Below are 5,719 nucleotides of genomic sequence, written 5' to 3' on the forward strand. Positions count from 1 at the left end.
GGCGATCACTCCAAATCACTGAAGTCTACAATCTCTCGGGGGTAAGCTGGGCGATCACTCCAGATCACTGAAGTCTACAGTCTCTCGGGGGTAAGCTGGGCGATCGGCATTTTTCAATCGAGGTCTAACTGAGGTAGTTGTTGTTGTCAGTTGCTGTCAAGTCGAGTCTGACTCACGGCAATCTGATGTGTTACAGAGTAGATCTGCTCCAGAGGGTTTTCTTGGCCTCCTTCCATCGCAATCTTACGAGGCCCCAGGGGTAGCCATGACTCGATGTCTGGGCCCTTGAAGCCAAAGCAAACATGGGTGCTGCCACTTCTGCCAGAACCTATAAGGGAGCTGAGGTCCCAGCCAAGGCTTCCAGGCCTAGAGATGCCAGCTTCGCTGCCTTTCTCCCGAGGCACCTCCTCTCCCCAAGAACCATGCTGTGCACCCCTTGGGGTGGGGTCACATGGACCTGTCTCCAGTCCATGCACTGCTTGAGGCCCACATCTCACAGATCTCCAAGTCAGAATAGCATCCAGCCTCTGAGATTCCTACCCCTGGCCTATTAACGTAGAGGTTGCCTGCCTAAGCATAACAGATGTGTTTTAGCCAGGGAATCATCAACTTAAAATAAAGGTTGCCAGCTGCCTTCTGGGCTTGGTGGAGGCAGGAAGTCATCTTGGAGCTGATTTTCTTCTGGGAATAGTACCTCGAGTGGCCCCTCTTAGTCTTGTAAATGTAAAGACTAGGAGGCACTCAGTCCCGGGGAGGGGGGCAGTTGGGGGGAAGGGTGTAGCAAGGTCTTTTGTGGGAGACAAAGGCCTATCCACCACCCTTGATATGCAGAGCTGTTCTCAGGGAAAAACAAAACCGATTTGCTAAGAGGCCCAAGAACTTCCTGGAGTTGGGGGATGCTGGGGTGATTGATTAGAAAGTATGACTGGAACTTAGGCTGGAGCCCACCTCAAGAGAGGCGGCACTGGACAGTGGCCTGGACTTAATCAGGAGCCCTGTAGGGCATGAGGGGTCCCCTGATTCTGCCGCCTCGAAGTTTCCCCAGCTGCCCTTTGAGGAACCCTGACTTTGAGAAGAGGGACACAGGGCATGAGCCCCAGACCAGAGGGTCTCAACTCTGCTGCTTTTTAGAATCAGCATGGACTGTCCGAAAGATGTGGGTGCTGCATGAAGGTGCCTTCAGAGGGACTAGAAGCATGTTACATGGGTAGTTATACCGGTGGATATGCATGCAAATGTGTGTTAAGCCTGTGAAAGAGCACTCTAAAACTGAGGTGCTTGGCATAGCTAAAATGGCTGATGCAGGTCTGGATTGGACTCTTTTTTGTTGGAAACTCCTGCTTCTGCTTGTAAGTTTGAGCACCACTTTCTGGAAAACAAGTCTTGTTTTGCAAACAAACATGGTTGTGCTTGCTTGAGTATGATCCCAGGAAGTATGTGCAGATTGTTCTGGTGGGGAGGGGAATGCTTGCCCTCAGGAGGAATATGCTTGAAAATAAATTAACTGATGTAAAGAAAGGACTGTTTGTGGTTACACTCATGCTAGCCTTCTTGTATAAAAACGCTGCATTCCGTTGTGAACGTAAGAGCATTTTTTAATTTTACTCAATGCTGCCCAACTCTAGTTGTACTCCCCGATAAAACTCTATAATTTCTCTCCATACAGAGTTAGTGTTTTTTACACTTTTGATAGGCCATATAACTATGGGGCAGTTTTACCTTGTCCTGTCGGGTCGCTATGAGTTGGAATTGACTCACTGGTAATGGAGTTTTTTTGTTTTTTGTTTTTGTTTTAGTAATCTTTATGGGAGCAGATCACCAGGTCTTTCTCCTGGGGAGTCATTGGGTGGGTTCGAACTGCCAACCTTTTGGTGCACATCTGAGCGTTTAACCACTGTGCCACCAGGGCTCTTTTGCAGTCTCTATAAAGGTCCATAAATAACAAGTCAATCTTAAAAAAACAAAAGCAAAGAGGAGGACCTACCCTGCCAGTCAGAGAGACTCTTCAGCATCCTCTCTGGGTTACAAATGAGATTTTCTCATTATGACTGGTCATAGTGCTAACCTGAGTGACCCTTGGTTCTCTAAGGTTTTCTACTCACCTGCTGGAGGCAATAGGACTTTCTTAATGTGTGTAAAGGCTTTCTTTAGTGTCTTGTCCTCAGATCAAATAATATTTATAGTAGCTAGTACTTACTGAAGAAGTCCTGGTGGCACAGTGGTTAAAGTGCTCAGCTGCTAACCAAAAGGTCGGCTGTTCAAACCCACCAGCTATTCCATAGGAGAAAGGTGTGGTAGTCTGCCTCCGTAAAGATTGTTGTTGTTGTTAGGTACTGTAATAGTTAAGGCTGTGTGATGGTTAAACTTGGCTAGGCCATAATTCTCAGTGGTTTTGCAGTTATGATGTAGTTTGGTAGCTATGTAATGATGTAATTACCTCTATGATGAGATCTACTATGAGCAGCCCATCAGTTGAAAGGGAGTTTTCTTGGGGGTATGGCCTGCATCCAATATAGATGGATTTTCTGGCAAAGACTGTGGGCTTTTGCTTGCTCTGGATCCTGTAACTGACTCCTGTTTAACTCACCTTCAGTTCTTGGGACTTGAGCTAGCAACTCACTTGCTGATCTTGGGGTTTGTCAGCCTCTTCAGCCTGTAAGCCTGATCTTGGGTTTGCCAGCCCTTCCAGCTACATGAGTCAGGAAAAGCCTCCACCCTGACCCATCAACTTGGGACTTTCCAACCTCCACAACCACGTAAGTCATTTCCTTAATATAAATCTCTCTATATATACATTATATGCTTCACAGTTTTGCTTCTCTAGAGAATGCAGCCTAAGACACATGTCATCAAGTTGGTTCTGACTCACAGCAACCCTACATACAACACTGCTTGGTCCTACGCCATCTTCACGATCGTTGCTATACTTGAGCCCATCATTGCAGCCAATGTGTCAATCCATCTCTTTGAGGGTTTTCCTCTTTTCACTGACCCTCTACCAAGCATGATGCCCTCGTCCCAGCTGATAACATGTCCAAAGTATGTGAGATGAAATCTTGCCATCCTTTCTTCTAAGGAGCATTCTGGCTGTACTTCTTCCAATAGAGATTTGTTTGTATTTCTGGCAGTCCATGGAATAGTCAATATTCTTCACTAACACCATAATTCAAAGCTATCAATTCTTCTTTGATCTTCTTTATTCTTTGCCCAGCTTTTGCAGGCATATGAGGTAACTGAAAAGACCATGGCTTGGGTCAGGTGCACCTTAGTCTTCAGAGTGACGTCTTTGCTTTTGAACACTTGAAAGAGGTCTTTTGCAGCAAATTTGCCCAATGCAAAACTTTGTTTGCTTTCTTGACTGCTGCTTCCATGAGTGTTGATTGTGGATCCGCTGTAAAGATTACAGCCTTGGAACCCTAGGGAGCAGTTTTACTTTGTCTTACAGGGTCGCTATGACTTGGAATCAACTCGATGGCCATGAGTTTGGTTTTGATTTAGTATTTATTGGGCCTGTGTTATATACCAGGCAGTTAGGTACATTATTTTAGAGTGGGGCAAATGTCAAGGTGTGGAATTGAGCAATAATGCAATAATGCACAGAGAACAAGTCCTGATCAGGCTACATACAGAGGCCTGATGCTCCCATCTCCTGGCTCTCATCTTTCTGCCTGGGCCTCCTGGGAAAACAATTTCTCTGCCCTGGAGTCATGTGACACCAGTCCCCTCTGCTCCTCCATCACCCACTGCCCCACCTCCCTGGGGCAGGCTGCAGGCCCCTTTCTCAGAGAATCGACCAATGTTCCCCTTCCCCTCTGCTTCTTGCCTCCCTCCCATAGTCTCGCTAATTCTCATATGCCTGGAGATAGGGATACCTATTCTCAGTTTTTCCAATTCTACTATTTATGACCCAAACTTGATGCCTTCAGTTATTTAAACTTAAACTTTTGTAGGGCCAAAGCTGTTATTCTTACGGCTCCTGAACTGTTTTACTGCTTTTCTGCCTTATCACTCCTCTCCTAAGGCAATAAATGCTACTGTCTGAAAGACGATAAGAAAATACTACAGACTGAATGCGGAGAAAGGCAAAGGACGCTAGCAAAGAAACATGTTGTTGTTAGTGGTCATCGAGTTGAATCCGACTCATGGCAACACCATGTGTGTAGAGCAGAACTGCTCCATAGGGTTTTTAAGGCTGTGACCTTTCTGAAGCAGATCGCCAGGCCTGTCTTCTGAGGCGCCTCTGAGTGGGTTCAAACTGCCAACTTTTTGGCTAGTAGTCCAGTGCTTAACGGTTTGTGCCACCCAGGGATTCCAGTAAATAAATATAGGATTAAAGAAAAAAAAAGAAACACTTTGAAAATTTCTCCAAATATTACCTGTGACAATCTTATTTAATTCTCAATGATCACGCTATGATACATTAAATATCTCTATGTGACAGATGAAGAAACTAAGCTATATTCTTCAAATTCTTTGCCAGGACACTTTTTAGTATACTGTGGGTTGTTGAAGGAGCCCTGGTGGTACAGTGGTTAAACACTCATCTGCTAACCGAAAGGTTAGTGGTTAGAACCCATCAGCCACTTGAGAGAAAGATGTGGCAGTCTGCTTCCCTAAAGATTACTGCCTTGCAAACCCTGTGGGGCAGTTCTACTCTGTCCTATAGGGTAACCACAAGTCAGAATCAACTGAATGGCAACAGATTTGGTGGGTTGTTTTCGTTAGGTGCCGTCGAGTTGATTTCAACCCATAGCGAGTTGTGAGTTGACAGAGAAGAACTGCTCCATAAGGTTTTCTAGGCTGTAATCATTACGGGAGCAGATCACCAGGTCTTTCTTCTGCAGAGTCACTGGGTGGGTTTGCACAGCCAGCCTTTCAGTTAGTAGCCAAGTGCTTAACCATTGTGCCACCAGGGCTCCTTTGCCCTGTGGGTAGAAGTAGTAAAGATCATTTTGAATTGATAAAAAATTAGAAACAGGAATAGTTATTTAAAAAACATTCACTATTATGAAGCACCCACACAAAGGATATGAAATCTTGTCTAATGGAAGTTCTGCCTCAGACTTTAACAAATAAGCAAGGCGCACTTGAAATTTGTAAGTAAGCCTATTATTTAGAAATGGATAAAATAAAAGGTTTGAAAACTATCCTCTTAATTCAGTTAAACTCCCTCTTGCAATCTCTTCTAATGATTAGCTTATTAGTAAAATCCTTTTGTTTATAAACAGCGTGAATGTAAAGTTTACTTAATCATTCAGTCAGTATTAATTGAGGCCATTTTGAGGCCTATTTCTAAAGAATAATTCGATTTTTTTCCCCCAGAGGGAGTTGTAATCGTTTATTTTTGTTGTTGTTGTTGAGAATATACACAGCAAAACAAACACCAATTCAGCAGTTTCTACACGTACACTTCAGTGGCTTTGATTATATTCTTCCAGTTGTGCAACCATTCTCACCCTTTTTTTCTGAGTTGTTCCTCCCCCATTAATGTAAACTCACTGCCCTCCTAAGGTTCCTATCTAATCTTTTGAGTTGCTGTTATCAATTTGAGCCCATATAGATAGTTCTTAAAAGGGCATAATGCTCAAGGCAGACTTTTTTTTAATATTTTATTGTACTTCAGGTGAAGGCTTACAGAACAAATAGTTTCTAATAGTTTCTCATGAAACAGTAGTACATATGTTGTTTTATGACATTGGTTAACAACCCCACAACATAT

This window comes from Trichechus manatus, unplaced genomic scaffold (genome assembly GCF_000243295.1).
Source record: "Trichechus manatus latirostris isolate Lorelei unplaced genomic scaffold, TriManLat1.0 scaffold00004, whole genome shotgun sequence".
In the NCBI taxonomy this organism is placed as follows: domain Eukaryota; kingdom Metazoa; phylum Chordata; class Mammalia; order Sirenia; family Trichechidae; genus Trichechus; species Trichechus manatus.